Raw genomic sequence first — 20,840 nt, 5'->3', positions numbered from 1 at the left:
AGTTGACCGTGGATGCCTATAGCCGCGAGTTCAGTAACCTTGCCCGCTATGCAACAGAGGAGGTGTCTACTGATGCCAAGAAGAAAGCAAGATTCTGTAAGGGTCTAAGCCCTGAGCTTCGTCGTGATTTGCGCCTCCACGAATGTACAAGCTTCCAAGCCCTGGTCAACAAGGAGATCAGTGCCGAGACTGGTCATACCGACTATGAAGCCACAAAGAAGCACTCCTGTGACTTTGGCTCGTCATCTGGTTCCGCGTTCCCAAAACGCAGGCTGTGGGTTCCAAACAGTTCTCTGCCGCCAAGATACACTCCGAGGCCATCCTATGTGGCGCCTCAGACGAATCAGACCAACCTTCCAGCAAAAACCTATGGTGGTCCAGCTAGCAATGCTGCACCACGTGCCAATCAAGTGATTTGTTACAAGTGTGGAGAACCAGGGAACTATTCCCGAGAGTGTCCTCAGAATGTGGGTGCCAAGCAACCCGGAAAGTCCGTTGGGCAAGGCAAGTCGGGCAAAGCTTATTATGTGAAGCCAACTCCTACACGTGGCCGTGCGAACTATGTTTCAGTAGAAGAACTTGCAGAGGATCCCGACGTCATACTAGGTACGCTCCTTGTTAATCATCACCCAGCGTCTGTTCTTTTTGACATTGGGTCTTCTCATTCCTTTATTTTAGAAAGTTATGCACAGTTGCATAACATGTCTTTCTGTGATATGCCAATCCCATTGGTTGTCCAAACCCGTGGTAGTAAGTGGCAAACCTCCAGGATAACCTATGACAATAAAATTCTAGTAGACAGGCTAGTTTTTCTAGCATCATTGATAGCCCTGAAATCTTCGGATATCAATATCATCTTATGTATGGACTGGATGTCAGCTCACTATGCCAAGATTGATACTCATTCTAGAAATGTTCAGCTTACCCATCCCTCGGGTGAGATAGTAAATGTCTCTACTCGAGTTGCCAAATGACAACTCTATTCCCTCAATGCCAACCCTCTTCTGGAACTTGAAGACATTCCGGTAGTCCATGACTTCCCGGATGTTTTTCCAGAGGAACTTCCAGGAATTCCACCTGACAGAGATGTAGAGTTTGTGATAGATCTTGTTCCGGGAACCGTTCCAATAGCCAGAAGACCATATAAGATGGCACCCGTGGAGCTAGACGAACTTAAGAAGCAACTAGATGAGGCCTTGAATAAAGGTTTCATTCGTCCTAGCTCTTCTCCTTGGGCTTGTCCCGTCCTCTTCGTCAAGAAGAAAGACGGAACGGATCGGATGGTTGTAGATTACCAACTACTTAATCTGGTCACCATAAAGAACAAGTATCCGCTCCCCAGGATCAACAATCTGTATGATCAGCTCGCTGGATCCTCAGTCTTCTCAAAAATGGATTTGAGGTTGGGATACCATCAAATCAAGATCAAGAACGAGGACATTCCAAAAACGGCTTTTGTCACTCGTTATGGCCAATACGAGTACACCTTCATGTCCTTCGGTTTAACCAATGCCCCAGCCACCTTCTCTCGCTTGATGAATTCAATCTTCATGGAGTATTTGGATAAATTCGTCGTAGTATACCTCAACGATATTCTCATCTACTCGAAGAACGAAAAAGAACATGTCGAGCATCTAAGGCTGGTATTGATGAAACTTCGAGAGCATCGCCTTCATGCCAAGTTTTCAAAATGTGAATTTTGGTTACCAGAAGTGACCTATCTAGGTCACGTAATCTCTGGTAAGGTATTGCTGTCAATCCCAAGAGAGTTCAAGCTGTCCTTGATTGGACTCAACCTGAATAGGTTAAGCAAGTTAGGAGTTTTCTTGGTCTAGCGACCTACTGTCGCCGCTTTGTCGAGAATTTCTCCAAGGTTGCAAAGCCTCTAACTGAACTCCTCAAGAAATATAAGAAGTTCGAGTGGACACCACAGTGTGAGCATAGTTTTCAGGAACTGAAAGGACGCCTAACTACTGCACCTGTGTTGCTACCATCAGATTTCTCTAAGGACTTTGTTATCTACTGCGACGCCTCGCGACAAGGATTAGGTTGCATTCTCATGCAAGATTGTCATGTGATTGCATACGCATCTCGACACTTGCGTCCACATGAGGATAATTATCCCACACATGATCTTGAGCTTGCAGCTGTAGTCCATGCACTAAAAACCTGGCGACATTACCTCCTTGGTAATCGTTGCGAAATTTTCACCGATCACCAAAGTCTGAAATATATCTTCACCCATCCGGATTTGAATCACAGGAAAAGACGGTGGGTTGAGTTGATCACGGATTACGACTTAGGAATAACTTACACCCCGGGGAAGGCCAATGTTATGGTAGATGCACTAAGTCGTAAGTCTTATTGTAACACTTTGATGCTACAACGAGGTCAACCACGTCTCTATGAGGAATTTCGGAAGTTAAATCTTCATATTGTTCCTCAAGGATTCCTTTCTACCCTGGTGGCGAAGCCTACTCTTAAGGATCAAATCATAGCTGGCCATAAGCGTGATAAGGGTATATCACGGATCAAAGAGAATATTATTAGCGGAAACACTAATGAATTCTCCATGAATGATCAAGGTGTTGTGTTCTTTCAGAATCGTCTAGTGGTTCCTAAGAATCCACATCTAAGGCAGTTAATCCTTAAGGAAGCTCATGATTCTCCTCTCACCATTCATCCTGGTAGTACTAAGATGTATCAGGATCTACGCCAGAGGTTTTGGTGGACTAGGATGAAGAGGGAAATTGCTGAGTTCGTTGCTAACTGCGACGTTTGTCGTCGAGTTAAGGCAGAACATCAAAGGCATGCTGGCACCCTTCAACCTTTAGCTATTCCTGAACGGAAATGGGATAAAGTCAGTATGGATTTCATTACCGGATTTCCCAAGACCAAGAAAGGAAATAATGCTATCTTTGTGGACATTGACCGTCTCTCCAAAGTAGCTCATTTTCTTCCAGTTCGTGAGAGTATAACAACTAGCCAGCTAGCAGAGTTATATATCTCCCGGATTGTGTCTCTTCATGGTGTTCCTCTGGAGATTAACTCAGACCGTGGAAGTATCTTTACTTCTCGCTTCTGGGAGAGTTTTCAGAATGCTATGGGGACTCACTTATCTTTTTGCACTGCTTTCCATCCTCAATCAAGTGGTCAAGTAGAAAGAGTGAATCAAGTCCTAGAAGATATGCTCCGAGCTTGTGTTATATCGTTCGATATGAATTGGGAGAAGTGCCTTCCATTCGCCGAATTTGCCTATAACAATAGTTATCAATCAAGCTTGGGCAAAGCTCCTTTTGAAGTTCTCTATGGACGAAGATGTCGAACACCTCTTAATTGGTCAAAAACCGGAGAGAGGCAACTCTTTGGCCCGGATATGATCCAGGATGCAGAAGAGCAGGTTCGCATTATTCGTGAAAAGTTGAAAACAGCCCAGTCTCGTCAAAAGAGCCAATATGATCGTCATCATAAGGTTGTGACCTTTGAAGTTGACGAGAAGGCTTACCTTCGGGTTACACCTTTGAAGGATACCCATCGATTCGGTATCAAGGGCAAGTTGGCTCCTCCTTACATTGGCCCTTTTCACATTCTTGCCAAACGAGGAGAACATGCCTACCAGTTGAAACTTCCTCCGCATCTTTCCAAGGTTCATGATGTTTTGCACGTCTCGCAACTCACGTGTTGCTTTTTGGATCCTATCCGTGAAGTGGACCATGAAACGCTTGATCTCCAAGATAACCTCTCCTATCAAGAAAACCCTGTGCGTATTCTTGATCAAGCTGAGCGTACCACTCGACGTCGAAACCCCAAGTTTCTTAAAATTCAATGGTCAAATCATTCTGAAAAGGAGGCAACATGGGAAAGAGAGGATCGTCTCCGACTTGAGTATCCCGCGTTATTCCCAACGACTTCCAAATCTCGGGACGAGATTCTTTTGAGTGCGGGTGAGTTGTCACATCCCTGGATCCCTAACTAGGGTTTAGTATTGGTGCTCATGTTTTCTTCCATTGGAATCAAGAATTTGAAACAAACTCCAAAGAAGTGGTGAAACTCAAACCAACAACCCTAGCCACTTCTTTTTCAAAGGAAATTCAAATCTTGCCAAAATCAATGAACCCAAAATGGCCATTCCTCTCCCTCCTCTCGGTTTCTTCCCCTCTCCTCCTGCCGCCATTGACACGAGCTTGAGCTCGAGTAGCCCGAGCTCTCTGACCACAGGGAAGCCCCCCCCGAGTGCTCCATCCTCTCCGCAACATCGAGCTCGACGCGCACGTCAACGGAACCGTCCTCCCCGAGCCCTGCAACGCCCCAGTGCCGTCGTCTTCAACCTTCGTCCGCCGGCAAGTCGATGGTGGATCGCCGGCTACAACCCCTCCCCGAGTAGTCTGAGCCCAGCTTCTTCTCCATCGTGAACTTGTGAGCATTTCCCCCGTGTTTCCCCTCTCTCTCCGACACTCTAGCCATGGGACTGATGAGCCCGAGCTCCTGCAGCCGCCTCGTCTCGTCGCCGGCATGCTCTGGCCACCCTATTGACCCTCGTGATGCCCGTAGTGGATGAGGCCGAGCCTGGGGATCATCCCAGTGCTCTCGGCACTCGATTCCGAGCACCACAGCAATATCTGGTGCATCTCCGGTGAAGATCCGCCGCAGATATGGTCGCCGCCGGTCAGTCTCCGGCGGGGGACGACGTGGCCGGCCTAATCCCGGTGGTTTAACGCTAATTAGCCACTGACAGTGGGCCCTAGCAGTGGGTCAAACCCACTTAGGGGCTCGTCAGCGCGGGATTAACTCCTGAGATGCTGACCAGTGGCCCCCACTTGTCATGTTTGACTTGACTAGGTTAGTTGACTTGCTGACGCAGTGCTGACGTGGTTATGACGCAATAAAGAGATTTTCTGATTTAAAAGAATTCCAGAAAATGCCCAAAACTTCTAAAAATCATAGAAAATAATCTGTAACTCCAATGAAAATAATTTATATATGAAAAAGGATCAGAAAAATCCAAGGAATCTGATTTTGATACTTTCAAACATGTTTGAAAATGTTAACATCACCAAACATATTAAATGATGAATAGGATAACCTTATTAAATAATTTAGAGTTGGAATTTGAAATCCATTTGAATTCCACTTCAAATATTATGATCAAACCATGATCAAGCACAACCAGCAGCCCAACATACCATCATCATGCATGCTAAAACAAGTACCTGAGCATCAGGTCGATTCAATTAAAAGGGTATTTGAAAATACCTTGTTTGAAGTGATATTTGAATCTTGATTCAAATCAACTTCAACTTAAGAAATGGTAGCTACATTAGCCTACCATCTTTCATTATCATGCCATGCTCATGCATCATCTTGTTGCATATGATTGTTATTGATTGATAATGTTTTTATCGGTAGGCCCCGCTCCTCCGGATTCCACCGAATATCCGACTGACGGATATTGTCCCTCTGCCGAGCAATAAGGAAAGCAACCATTTTGATCATCCCGATAAATCCCATGTTCTCGCTCCTGCTCTTATTTCTTGCATTAGGACAAATTCTTTCACTGCTTTTACCACGTTAGTTGAACCCACGTCCTTTGCATGACCTGTCTTTGTCACAGTAAATAGCTGAACCTTGCAACCTAGCATACCTAGTAGATGCTTGAGCCATGATGTGCCTTATCATGTTATGCATGCTATGCTTAGAGTTGTGTATGGTCTGTCATCTGGGTGATGAACAAAATTGTGAGAATTTGTTCAGTAAGTAAAGGTTTTGTGTTGAACCTGATTTGGTAAAGGTACCGGTGAAAGGCTATGTAGGAGTACATGGCGGGTTGTTTCATTGGAACCGTCCTTAGGAACTGAGTTCCGTGTATGTAATCCAAGACGAGATACTACCACATGATGGGCCCTGAAATATGACCCCGCTCGACTTATTAATCGCTTAGTACTCGGTCCAGGAGTTGTAAGTAGTTTCTGGTGTTTATAGTCATGCTGGAGGCCGTGCGTAGCGCTGACCTTAGAGGTGGGCTATGATGCGGTAGGCAGTGGCACGATGTACCAAGTGGCACTCTGATGGTGGGCTTGGGAACCCTGCGCACATCGTTTGGGGCCGTGGCGGAAACCTCGGCCGGACTTCCATGTGGGTTACCCTCAGATAGGCGATAGACCTGGACCAAGTATTAGCGTGGTTAACGGCCGTGGCCGACTCCCTCGCTGGGCTTCCGCTTGATGGTTGCCGAGGTGCATGACGTGCACATGGCGATAAGTGGCGAGAGCGTGTGTGAAGAAGTACACCCCTGCAGGGTTATGATCTATTCGAATAGCCGCGTCCGCGGATATGGACTACTTGGAAACATATGTTGTTCATAGATAACTATAATGGCTACTCATAAAATTGTCAAGATAAGCGTGAGTGTCGTGGACGGCATTTCCGTATGGAGACGGAATGATTCCAGGATGGAGTATTGTTGTGGTGTTAGTGGACTCGTGTTTGAGAAATCAAAGTTGTCAAAACTATTCAAAAATGCAAGTTGTCTAGCCATGAGTCAAATGCTGGCTTTCTGCATGAAACCCCACAACTCCTTATTGATACATTGCATGAGTAGATAGGTTATCCTAAAGTCTTGCTGAGTACTTTTGTACTCACGTTTTCTTCATAAACTGTTGCAGAGGTTGTTAATGACCCTAATGGAGGGTTCTACCTACACATCGACGACGACGAGTAGCTGGTATCCCAGCTACGATCTGGCCCTAGGATGGGTTTGTAGATAGTCACGCCATGTGCCTTTATCTTTCCATCTGTCCGTACTCAGACAGTTTAAATCTTCCGCTCGCTTGTAAGAATTGTGTGTGTGACTTGATGATGATGGGTCGTGAGACCCCTACCTTGTAATATTATGTGTGTGGCTCTTCCGAGCCTTCTAAATAAAGTTTGTATGTTTATGGTTATGTTGTGATGCCATCGATGTATCTATACATATCGGTATGCCATGCATACGTGTGTTGTACTTGATATGTATGGGGTTCGAACACCTAGCCGTAGGCTTTAGTAGCACTCCTTACAGGGAAATGCCCCTTTGTGATTCCAACGAGCCATGGTAGTTCGCTACTGCTTCGGACACATTGGTTGACCGACATGTGTACTTCTTAGCTGTTGTTTCTGTCCCTTTGGGGAAATGTCACGCGATGTAATGGAGTCCTTGTAGCTTGCTACAACTCGTCTACATTGCCTGGTGATCGACACCTGCTTTGTTGGGTCATGTATGCATGTCCCTATGCGGAACTGCCGCTTTGGTTTATGACTACACATGTCGATCCGGGTTCTTTGTCATTGGATTGCTAGCGACACAATTTCATACGTGAGTCAAAAGGCGCAAACGGTCCCGGCTAAGGTAAGGCTGCAGTCGTGGGAATAACCGTGCGTGAGACCGCAAAGAGATGTGATGTGTTACAGGCTGGATTCCTATGGCTGAGGATCGGGGTCCCGACACATTCATCATGTAAAAGTTACACACTAGAGCGACACAAAGCTAGATCCAATTCATCGATGTAATGTAGCCATGTATTCCATATATAGTCATATGTACTTATAATAAGAACTTGCATGACATCTTTTGTCATGTCCTCCCATGGCAACGGGGTCCATAAGGGAACTAAGGGATAGTAAGGCCTCCTTTTAATAGAGGCCCGGAACAAAGCATAATACATAGTTCATACATGAACTCCTCACACTACGGCAATCACCGGAAAGAATCCTAATTATTGTCACCTTGGGGTATGCGGATCATGACACGTAATAGGTGCATATAACTTGCAAGATAGGATCCAAAACTCTCTCATATTCATGAAAACATATGAGGTTCAGATTTGAAATCATGGCACTCGAGGCCTAGTGACAAGCATTAAGCATAGCAAAGTCATACCAACATCAATCTCATAACACAGTGGATACTAGGGATCAAGCCCTATCCAAATAACTCGATTACATGATCAATCTCATCCAATCCCATCATTGTCCAGCAAGCCTACAAAGTAATTATTCACTCGGTGGTGAGCATCATCATGGTGTTGACGAATAAGGGTTGGTGATAACGACGACGATGAATCCCCCTCTCCAGAGCCCTAATAGGACTTCAAATCAGCCCTTCCTAGGAAGGATAAGAGGTGGTGATGGCTCTATCTCGTAAAACGCAATGAAATCTTCTATTTTTTCTCTGGAAATATGAATTTATAGGAATGGAATTTGGGTCGGTGGAGCCAAGAGGTGGCCCCAAGCCAACAGGGCGTGCCCAGGGGGTGGATGCACCCTGCTGTCTTGGCACCAATAGGTGGCCCCCTATGGTAGGTCTTCGCTCCATTAGATTTTTTATATTCCAGAAAAAAGCTACAAAAAAATTCATCCAATTCAAAGAACTTCTATTTCTGCACAAAAACAACACCATGGCAGTTCTGTTGAAAACAGCGTCTGTCCAGATTAGTTCCATTCAATTCTTGCAAATTAAGTCCAAAACAAGAGCAAAAGTGTTTGGAAAAGTATATACGTTGCAGACAAGGATGGAGCCAGAATTTCACCAGAGGGGGCAAAGAACACAATGAAACACACAAGAGACATCACACAAAAATATTTCAAGTCTTGAATATTATAGAAATTTCAAACATGTAACAGTATAAGTTTTACGAAAGTAAAACTACATTTCTACTACTTTGAATGAAGATCTACACTCCCGAGTCGGTCGATCGAACAAATCAATAATCTCGTAAACATTGAACTTTGCAGCTATTTCCTTACCAATGTATACACCCATGTCATGTCGAAGAAAATCGTCACCCATGTTACTTCGGAGACGCGTCTTGATAATCTTCATTGCCAAAAAATCTCTATCCATATTTACAGTTGACACCGGGAGAGTGATGACCAATCGTAGTAATGTATCAATCACTGGATACACACAAGCTTTACCTGTTTTATGCAATGCAATGGTCAAATCAGCAAGTGAAGACGAACATCTCACCTGTGGATGGTTGCGAACATCTAACTAGTAGTGTGGAAGTTGTGACTCCAGGTGAGCCTGCTCTTGACTAGAAAAATCTGCTGGATAGCATTTTTCCACAAGCCTGCAAATATTTGACATGTCAAATGACCCATGCCTTGGATCGAAGGATGCACCAAGTGGTATAAGGTCTGTAGTCTGAACACTAAAACGATCATTTAGCTCAACCAACTATTTATCTATTGCCACATTGAACACATCTGCTTTGTAGTGGTGAAGCACTTTGATATTATTATGTTTATGCCAAGACTTCAACACATCAACATACCTGCAAAATTACAAATACAATATATGTGTTAGATTAAAGCATGTGATTAATATTATTCTATCATACAAATAGTGGAAAGGGACATACTTGCGACTCATTTCAGGGATCTCAACTTCGTGCTTCACACAAAAGGTCTTAACCTCCTCGACGAGAGGTTCCCATCCTTCTTATCTTAGATCAGCGACGAGCACCTTCATGTTCAAGAGTGTATCTAATGCATTCCAAATGACCAATGATTTCCTTTGGAGTGTTTGGCACAAGACATGCGTGATTTTGACAATCATCTCCATGAGGTGCATAATGAAAACAAAACCAAAAGAAACAATTATCCTTAGGGCGCCTCCAGCATCTCCACGGGAATATTTTGTGATCGAGCGATCATTCTCTATACTTTGTAGGACTATGACTGTAGCACCAAACATCTTCCTTAAGCTCTCAGGTGACTTAAAGTGTGAACTCCATCTAGTGTTTGTTGGTCTTTGTAAAGAGCCTATCTAATTTTCCCCTTTTCCCGTATCAAGATCTCTCAGTTCAATTTCACAAGCAATCTCGGCGATTGATTTGCTAGTAATTCATCATTGCATTTAGGTGAAGCACTACAACATTTATGACAAAATTGGCATGTTGAAAAAAATATATGCACTTCATGTACCTCTCGAGATGCTACAACAAGGGCCAATTGAAGTTAATGCGCCATACAGTGAATGTAATATGCATAAGGGCACTCCTTCAGAATCAAAGCCTTCAATCCACTGCACTCACCTCGCATATTTCTGGCCCAGTCATAGGCTTGACCTCTGATATCCTCCACATTTAAATTGATATCTACTAGGATAGTGCAAATTGTCGCTTTGACATGCAATGCAAGAGTGTCAATCACATAAATGACATCAACAAAATGCTCCTGTATGAGCCCTTCAGTGTCAGGAAACCAGAGGACCAATGTCATTTTCTCTTCTTTGGATTCATCGCGAGGATCGTCTACCATTATACAAAAACTACTATCACCAATTTCTTCTCTAATTGTTATTTGCACCTTCCTAGAAAGTACACTAAGAATTTCTTGTTGAATAGAATGAGATGTGTACTTGGCATTTCGAGGAGCATTTTCCAAGACAACATCTTTCACCTCCTTGTTACAAGAGCCAAAAGTTTTAACAGTTTCAATAAATTACCCCGGTTAATGCATCCTGGAGATTCATCATGCCCTCTAAATGCACAAGCCTGGAACGTTAACCACCTGCATCATATCATATAATTGTTCGGTGAGGATATTACAACATATACAATATTTTAAGTACACAGAAGATGGATAAAAAATATTGCTTACGGGACAGAATCAATTGCAACTTTGAGCCTTAGCCTTGCATCTACAATCGTTTTGGCGTATGCTTTCGCAAACACCTTATCGATATGAGTCATGTTGTTTTTAAAATTGTCATCACATTAAACCGAGAAGTTATGAGGTCAACCAGCATTACCCGTATGAGTTAGAAAAGCAAACTCTTTCCTGTTATTCACCTTCTTCCACCTATCAAAGCCCAAAACATTAAATTTTTCTGAGCTACACTTCCAAATTGGCTTTCGTGAGAAGAGGAAACAATGGAAGCAATACGCACACTTTGTGTAAGGTGAATACTCGAGCCATTCAAAATCTTTGAACCAACTGTACTAGAAACGTCGGCGATGTTTCAATGGATCATCATTATATGGATACTCTCTCATGTATGGCTTGTATAGATCTTCATAAATGTAGAATCATCACGCTTCGTTTTTCTTCTGAAGAGGGAGTTCCCAAATATTTTTGCGCTTTCCACAGTCTTGCTCAAATGGTGTGCTTCCGATTCTTTATTGTTCTAGAACTTACACACATGCCTGAATATTTTGCTCAGGGGGTGGCTGATCAACTGAACTGAGATTGCGGACATTATGACCAGTGGGTTTCTCTGTGACATCTACCTTCAGAGTTGCATTTGCATTTTCAACCGTGGAGTTAGAGTTTGTAGCAGTTGTCTTGAAAATTTTACTTATCGGTGGTGTCTTCCTCTTATTCATGACCTATGCAGTTTGAGTTCTTCCATTAGTAAAAAGCAAATATGTAATTGATCTCACAAGTACCAAAATATATGATTACTAACTATTAAGTACTAACAATTTATTAATTGATCTATTGAATCAGACCTACAAGTGACAACTACAATAGTATAGACCAGTAGTCTGTAGACACTTGTACATTGCACATTACATCAATACCCCGTCTTCTGATCACAACACAGAATCGATCAGTTAGGAATTGGGTGTGGCCTTGCGGCAGTGCAGTTCATCTGCATGTACTCTGTACTCGATTGATGCACGGTCGGTGGCAGTGTGGTTTGCGGTAGCTTCACAAATCAGCAATGACCAATCAACGACGGGTGGAGCACAACGGCGGCAGTGCGTCGTGACGCCCGGTGGCCGGCATCAATGAAACCCTAGCAGCTGGTGCATCGCGGAGGAAAGATTTGAGAAGTTGGGTGCCTAAATTGGGTTAGTGCATGCGTATCATTGGTCGTGTGGATCGATTAGCAGGTATGAGTTAACGAGTGGATGGATACATTGATTTTTTATGCTGAGAACATGCAGCCTTGGGCCTTCGCTTTGGCGGCTCGGCCCTTGTACGTGTTGATAACTGATAGTAATTAAGACCATATATAATTAATCCTATATAATAACTAGTAGTCCCCGTTGATGTTCCTTGGGGGCGAACGATGGGGGGTCTGGCCCCCGCTCCCCCCCACTGCCTTCGCCTCTAGTTGTAGACGTATTAGTTAGGCATACCTATACTTCACACTTATATTCCCTTTGCCACACAATATATGTTGTCATGCTCTAGGCGACATGGTCATCCTTGTTGCAACACGACCTCTTTCTCGTTCCAATGAATCCGACCAACACTTCGGGTTATCTCGTAATCCTCATCGCATGGCCATGCTTATCTAGATTGGATCACCAGAGAGGACCAAAGTACATCTCTCCAGATCGGAGGGGTAAATCCCATCTTGCTCGACCATGTCTCGCGACAATGGGTCTGGACAAGCCTGAAACCTACCTTTATAACTACCCTATTTTGGAGTAGCATTTGGTCGTCCCAAAGTAGGCATGTCACCATCTCGAGTTCATGAGCCAACTCAGGTCTTTGGACAAAAAACCTATTTCTTACTAGCGACTCAGAGATGACCTCATCTTACCGCATTTCGTAGTCGGGTCTGTCTGACTCGGACATTATCTGGACTCTAATCCGGCTACATCAAATCTGACCAGATCTTTTTGAGTCCATATTATCCGGCTAGCATCCAATGCTAGATGGTCAGTGAGACTAGACCATCCACTCTGTCATATGCTAGTCTAACTAGTTTCTCATCCACACAACCCTTTGGACTAGGGACCATTTAGGACAGTCCTCATACAATGCATAGTCTCACAGACAAGTCACATACTTGTTTATACACATCACTGATAATGTCCAGTGACTATCTTTATTCATAAACACAAAGGAAATATCATCATACATGATTGCCTCTAGGGCATATCTCCAACATCTGGCGCTTTTGTTATATGGCGACGGCGTAGGGGTCGAGCAGCTGCTTCCGGTAACTCGGTCAAGGTAAGGGTGACGGTGTCTGACGGCGTTGTTGAGGTTGGAGCGAATGGACCAGGGTATCGGCTTCATGGTGAGGGTGCGGTGCGATGCCTTCCGAGATCACGGTAAAGGAGAGTCGGTACTGGCGAGCAGATGCATGGTACAATGAGCAGTGCGACACGTTGAGGGGGGCAAAGGAGTAATGGTCGTCGATGGTGCAATGTCGTCCACTCGAGAAACTATATGAGGAGAAGGGGGTTGCGGAGGTGAGAGGAGAGCCGGGGTGGGCTCGGCTCGCTGGGCATACGCGCGAAAGATCTGGTCAGTTAGTTGGGCTGCCGAAAAAGACCGAATTGACCAGAGGCCTTTATTTCAGCATCTATTGTACATAGCCCACACGACACATGGACCATATCTTACAAAGTGCGAGACAAATTGCTTTTTAGACGAGATCTTAGGAACGGGAACACCCAGATTTCAAAAACGGATGGCCAAAAATGCAAATCGCTGAGGGAGCTTGGTTTAAGTTCAGTTTTTACAGTCATTAATACCATGCGTTTGATCATGATCCAACGACTTTAATATCATGGGTGGGAGATCCCTCTTAGAGCATCTCCAATAGACGTGCGGTAGCACTGTATTTTGTAGTGCTAAAATAGTGTTTTAGCACGGGGGGTGGGTGGTTGCATTTCTAGACGATGCAAAATTTAGCATGATGTTGTAGCGCTTCACCATGCGTGATTAAATCTAGCGCGTGCGCCCATTTGATGCTTGGAAAATATGAAACAACACATATCAATTTGGCAATATGAAACAACATGATCTCAAACATTAAAAATATGCAAAATTATGAGTTGAGCAACATAACATAGTTCAAATTCATGGCATAGTTCAAAATCACCTAACCACAAGCAAGTTCATGACAAATAAGTTCACACAAATGAATTGAACATCAACAATCATGCCACATATTCTTCCTTCTCTTCTTCCTCCTCTTCTTCCTTCTCGTCTTCCTCCTCTTTTCCTCCAGTTTTTCCTCCTCTTCTTCATCTTTAAGTGCATGATCGTCATTGGAAACTCGGATGTTGTTCGCACTACCTCCAAATGCATCAGGTAAAGGCATGTGAGGCATCATGCGAAGTGCTCCCATGCCTCGCATGAGAGACCCAAAAGTCATGCCTCACATGCCCCCGTAGGTGCTCCCATGTCACCCATGCCTCAAATAGGTACTCCCATGCCTCCCATGCTGCCAATGGCACCCATGGCTCCCATGCTTCTTCACATGCCTCACATGATAGCTCCCAAGCCACCCATGGTAGCTCACATGCCTCCCATGGTATCTCCCAAGTCTCCCATGGTAGCTCACATGCCTCCGAAGCCAACCATGGTAGATCACATGCCTCCCATGGTAGATCCCATGCATCTGATGCCCATAAATTGTTTTTGGACCAAGAGTTGATCACCACAAATATTGATGTACTCCTTTTGCCTATCATCGAAGTTAGGTGTGTCCATGAAGAAGAGGTGCTTCTCATATTCCAATAATCTAGCTTGCTCCTTCCTAGCCAATTTCTTCTCCTCCAATATCACCTTCCTCTCCACGGTCACTGACTCCTGGCTCATTGCCACCCTCCTCTCCTCGTTTGCTTCCTTTATTGCCTTCATAATAGCCTCCATAGAATTCTTTATGTCATCGTCTCCTCCCTTCTTCTTCTTCTTCTTCTTCTTCTTCTTCTTCTTTTATTTTCTTTTCTTTTGCATGTCCATTTGGTCTTTTTGGCTTGGAGTAAGAAACCGAGTTTAGTGTGGGGCTCCTCTGTTGGAAATATGCCCTAGAGAAAATAATAAATTGGTTATTATTATATTTCCTTATTCATCATAATCGTTTATTATGCATGCTATAAATTTATTGGTCGGAAACTCAGATACATGTGTGGATACATAAACAACACCGTGTCCCTAGTGAGGCTCTACTAGACTAGCTCATTGATCAAAGATGGTTAAGGTTTCCTAACCATAGACATAAGTTGTCATTTGATAACGGGGTCACATCATTGGGAGAATGATGTGATGGACAAGGCTCAACCATAAGCATAGCATTTCATCATATCACTAAATTTATTGCTATTGCTTTCTACATGTCAAGTACATATGCCTAAGCGCATGAGATAAGGCAACTCCCTGACACCGAAGGAATACGTTCTGTGTATCAAACGTCACAATGTAACTGGGTGATCATAAACATGCTCTATAGGTATCTCCAAGGGTGTCTGTTGGGTTGGCATGGATCGAGAGTGGGATTTGTCACTCCATATGATGAAGAGGTATCTTTGGGCCCTCTCCGTAATACAACGTCACAAGAAGCTTGCAAGAAATCTAACTAAGGGGTCTGTCACGGTATCTTGTATTACGGAACGAGTAAAGAGACTTGTCGGTAACGAGATTGAACTAGGTAGCGAGATACCGACGACGAATCTCGGCAAGTAACATACTGCTGGACAAAGGGAACTACATACAGGATTGATTGAATCCTTGGCATCATGATTCGACCGATAAAGATCTTCATGGAATATGTAGGAACCAATATGGGCATCCACGTCTCGCTATTGGTTACTGACAGTAGAGGTCTCTTGGTCATGTCATCATAGTTCTCGAACCCGTAGGGTTCGCACGCTAAACGTTCGGTGATGATATAATATTGGTTAGTTATGTACGATGGTAACCGAAGGTTGTTCGGCGTCCCGAATGAGAACTCGTACATGACGAGGAGCTTTAGAATCGTCCGGAGGTAAAGATTCATATATTGGAAGTCGGTATTCGGGTTTCGGAAAGTTCCATGACTTACCTTTTTTTGTCGGAGATGCCCGAAGAGTCCCGGGGGTCAACCGGGAGGGTCCGCCTGCCCCGACGGGGGCCATGGGGAGAGAGGGAGGCGCACCAACTCCTCGTTGGCGGGGCACCCCCACCTCCCCAAAGGCCCATGCGGCCAAGGGCTAAGGTTGGCCATAGGGTGGCCGGCGCCGCCTTGCCTTGGGGGCCAAGGCAGCCCCCTAGGTCGCCGCCCCACCCCTAGGGAAACCTTAGGGTGGTCGGTGTCCTCGCCAGCCCCTATATATATGAGAAGAGAGGGAGGGCAGCAAGACACCAAGCCTTTGGCAGCGCGTGAGGGATTCCAGGACTAAGGGGTCCGCGTGCCGCTTATCTGTTCTCATGGGCCGGACTCCTACACTATTCGATCATCATTGGTGGTTTTGGAATAAAGATGGACTCTTTCAAAGACTTGGCGTACAATCCAAGGCGACTTATTTATCAGCATATTCCTTCCCTGTTGTAACCGACTTTGTCTAACCCTGGCATCTGTGGTATCTATATAAACCAGGGAGGCATAGTTCATAGCACACATTAAGCTCATTACGGTTAGGGTTTTAGACCACAAAAGTCGATCTCGAGGTAGATCAACATTGTACTTCGTACTACTTCATCAATACAACAAGAGCATGATGTAGGGTTTTTATCTCTACTAAGAAGGCTCGAACTAGGGTAAACATTATCTCCTTTGTACCTTGTTACCCATCGATCCAAGATCCACAGTTCAGAACCCCTACCCAAGATCAAAAGGTTTTGACAATGACATTGGTGCTTTCATTGAGAGCTCCGCTATAGGATCATAAAAAAGATCCATGGTTCACTTGGTCACTGGCGACAACATCAACATCGGTGATATCTTCATCCCCGACCAACCTACTACCCCGCATGTCAAGGTGGTTCATCAGCAGATCAACGGGTTCGCCCCGGGCCTCGGATTCAAGATCGGTGACATAGAGTACGTTGCCGACGCCCAAGGCGATTTGATCTTCTCTCAGGTCTCGTCTTTGGCCGAAGAGGTCGGAAACACCAAAACCTTCACTTCGGGTCTTGTCCCCGACCTCGAGTCCGGGATAGAGTCTACTCCTGATCCGGCCTCGAGCCCGGATCTGACCATGGTGTTCGGAGGATCGGGGGTAACCTCGCCCAAACACACTTCCTATGCTGACGCAACGGAGGTCAACTCCGCCACAGCTCTGAGGACTAGTCCGATAAATTTCTTGTTGTCAAACGAGACGATGACCCGAGCCCAAGCCACGGATATTTAGGACGGTTCGGTCCCGATCGAGGATCATTTTGACTTTAAGACTAGCTGCGGGGAACTTTCTTACCCACCCACCACCCACTTCATAGCCACTATCGGATATCTGACCGATTTGCTAGACTTCTCCTTGGAGGAAGCTAAAGATATTGGCATGACTATCAGGTCACTTAGTACTCTCGTAACGGGACGATGGACTGCCACCTCCACGTACGACTTCTACATGATGGACACTCCTAGGGACGAGGGCGCCATAGGGAAAAGCGATGATGACGCCCTGGTCAAAAATAGTGGCAACAAACCCATCAAGCACCGTCAATAGGGAAAAACATAGAGAGTTCATAAGGGAAAGGAAAGCAACGCGGTAAACAGAGATAACCTCAACCGTGAGGAAACGGAAAATCCTGCCGAATCCCCAGAACCCGCACACGCCGAATATGACCCCGACCTACCACGTTACATGGATCTAGACAAGACTAAGGATCTCGGCGACTCCGAAGACAACAACTACATCCCTTCGGTCTAGGAGGAGGACAGCTTGGGAGATGAGGATTTCATATTCCCCGAAGACCCACTCGATCAAGAAGTATTCATGCGGCAGCTCGTAGCCACTGCTTGGAGCCTTAAGCTAAAGCAGACGGAGCTTAAATCCGAACAGGACACCATCACCGAGAGATGTACAAAAGTCCTTGCCGCCGAAGAGGGGTATGGACAGGAACGGTTGGGACAATCTAAAAGCTACCCACATCGCTGCTTGCTTCCAGAATTCGAAAACGAGGCCTTGGATCCCGCACCACCCAAATTCGCACAAGATGGCCAACCAGACCGCCACCCTTGAGGATAGGACAAGAGAAGGGAACCGGCTCAACCCAGAGACCCATTTAACCTATGACACAACATTAAGTCTATAACTGGACGGGCAAGATCTATTTACGGATCTAGGAGTCACACTCCCGTTAGACAAGACGGGTACCAAGTTGCGCCTAATTAAAACGATGGGGTTTGGGATGAGCAGCGTGGTAGGATCTCGTCTGATCTCGAGCATGATACGACTCGGGTAAGGGGTGCTGCCCACCCAATGTGCTTCACAGAAGAGGTCACGTGGCATCGGTTCCCCGAATGGTTTAAACCCATAAATATCAAACAGTACGACGGGACAACACACCCGACCCTATGGATTGAAGATTTCCTACTCCACTTGAGAGATCGATGGAAGAGGTGTCTAGAGAGGGGGGTGAATAGACTACTTGCATGAATTAAAATCCTAGCCACTTCCCAATTTAATGGTTGGCTGATTTCAGCGTTATAACAAGTCTAGTGGACCATACACATGCGAGTCAACAAATATGGCAGCGGAAAAGTAAAGACTTTGCACATGTAGTAAGGAGTAGAGTTTAGGAAGATCAAACGTGAAGAAGATGACACGACAATTTTTGGCATCGTTCCAATAGCTGGCTCTATCGTACGTCCATGCTAGTGGAGACTTCAACCCACGGAGGGTAACGACTGCGAGAGTCCACCATGGCTTCCGTCCACACAAGATTAGCCTCACTCACGGTAGATCTTCACAAAGTAGGCGATCTCCTTGCCCTTACAAACATCTTGTTTCAACTCCACAACACGAAGTAGGAAGCTCCCAAGCGACACCTAACCAATCTAGGAGGCACCACCCTTCAAAAGGTAATATATGTGGTAGAACGATGAACTCCTTGCTCTTGTGCTTCTAAAGATAGTCTCCTAAACACTCAATCACTCTCTCTTAGATTTGCAGGGGTAGGAGAGATTGATCTTGCGGAAAGCAACTTGGGGAGGCTAGAAATCAAGGTTCAAATGGTAGGAATGGAATCTCCTGATCTCAACACATGAGTAGGTGGCTCTCTTATATGTCTCCAACGTATCTATAATTTTTGATTGTTCCATGCTATTCTATTATCTGTTTTGGATGTTTTATGTGCACTAGTATGTTGTTTTATATTATTTTTGGGACTAACCTATTAATGTAGAGCCTAGTGCTAGTTTCTGTTTGTCCACAATTTTGAGTATTGTAGATAAGGAATATTAAAAGGAGTCCAAACGGAACAAAATCTCCAGAAAGATTTTTCTTGGACCACAAGACACCTAGGAGACTTGGAGTAGGGGGCAGGGCACCTGCCGGGAGGCCACAAGCCTGCAGGGCGCGCCCTGGGGGTGGTCGTGCCCCCCTGGCTTGTGGGTCCCCTGTAGGCCTCCTAACCCTATTCTTTAGCCTATAAATTCCCAAATATTCCCGTATCTCCAAAAAGAGCCACGAAAACACTTTTATGTCGCTGGAAGCCTCTGTTCCCGTGATATCCAATCTGGGAGCCTTTTTCGGTAATCTACCGGAGAGGGAATTGATCACTAAGGGCATCTACATCAACTCAATTTCCCCTCCGATGATGTGTGAATAGTTCATCACAGACCTACGGGTCCATAGCTAGTAGCTAGATGGCTTCTTCTCTCTCTTTGATCTTCAATACCATGTTCTACATGATCTTCATGGAGATCTATCCGATGTAATACTCTTTTGCGGTGTGTTTGTCGAGATCCGATGAATTGTGAGTTTATGTTGAGATTATCTATGAATATTATTTGAGTCTCTTCTGAATTCTTATATGCATGATTTCATGTATTTGCATGTCTGTTCGAATTATTGGTTTGGTTTGCCCAACTAGATTGGTAATTCTTGTAGTGGGAGAAGTGCTTAGTTTTGGGTTCAATCTTGCGGTGTCCTCACCAAGTGACATAGTGGGGTAGCGAGGCACGTATTGTATTGTTGCTATCGAGGATAAAAAGATGGGGTTTTCATCATATTGCTTGAGTTTATCCCTCTACATCATGTCATCTTACTTAATGTGTTACTTTGTTCTTCATGAACTTAATACATTAGATGCAGGCAAGAGTCGGTCGATGTGTGGAGTAATAGTAGTAGATGGAGTATCGTTTCGGTCTAATTGACACGGACGTGATGCCTATATGCATAATGATTGCCTTAGATATCTTTATAATTATTCGCTTTTCTATCAATTGATCGATAGTAATTTGTTCACCCACCATATTATTTACATTTATGAGAGAAGCCTCTAGTGAAACCTATTGCCCCTGGGTCTATTTTCCATATTATAATTTCAGATCTATAAACCAAAAATACCAAAAGTACTTTGTTGTAATTTATTTACTTTTGTTTTCGCAATCTTTTATATCTATCTCTGTCAGATCTCATCCTTGCAAATAACTCTGAAGGGATTGACAACCCGTTTATAGCGTTGGGTGCAAGTGTTTGATTATTTGTGCAGGTACTACTATTGGGGCCTTGCTTGTTCCTCCTACTGGATTGATAACTTGGTTCTCAACAAACTTAGGGAAATACTTATCTACTTCGATGCATCACCCTTTCCTCTTCAAGGGAAAACCAACGCAAGCTCAAGAGGTAGCACTCTCTCTCGGAATAATGGATCGAGCAAGTGTAAGTGTGTTCTGAGTGTTTCCTCTACGAATGATAGGTAGGTGGAGGGGTATATATAGGCAGCACACAAAATCCAACCGTTATACCATAATTGACCAACTCGGTGGTACCGACTTGCTCAAAAGGTAGCAACTTTGAATCTCGATGGAACCGATATACACAAATCGGTGGCACCGAAATGGTCACTAATGGTCAGATGACACAACTTGGTGACACCGATACTCAAACTCAGAAATTCCTATTTTGTGTACCGAGGCAACAGAAAGTTGGTCACCTAAACTCAGTAGCAGCGATGCAGTT

The sequence above is a fragment of the Hordeum vulgare genome, chromosome 4H, assembly GCF_904849725.1.
Source record: "Hordeum vulgare subsp. vulgare chromosome 4H, MorexV3_pseudomolecules_assembly, whole genome shotgun sequence".
In the NCBI taxonomy this organism is placed as follows: Eukaryota; Viridiplantae; Streptophyta; class Magnoliopsida; order Poales; family Poaceae; genus Hordeum; species Hordeum vulgare.
This window is presented reverse-complemented; position numbering follows the sequence as displayed.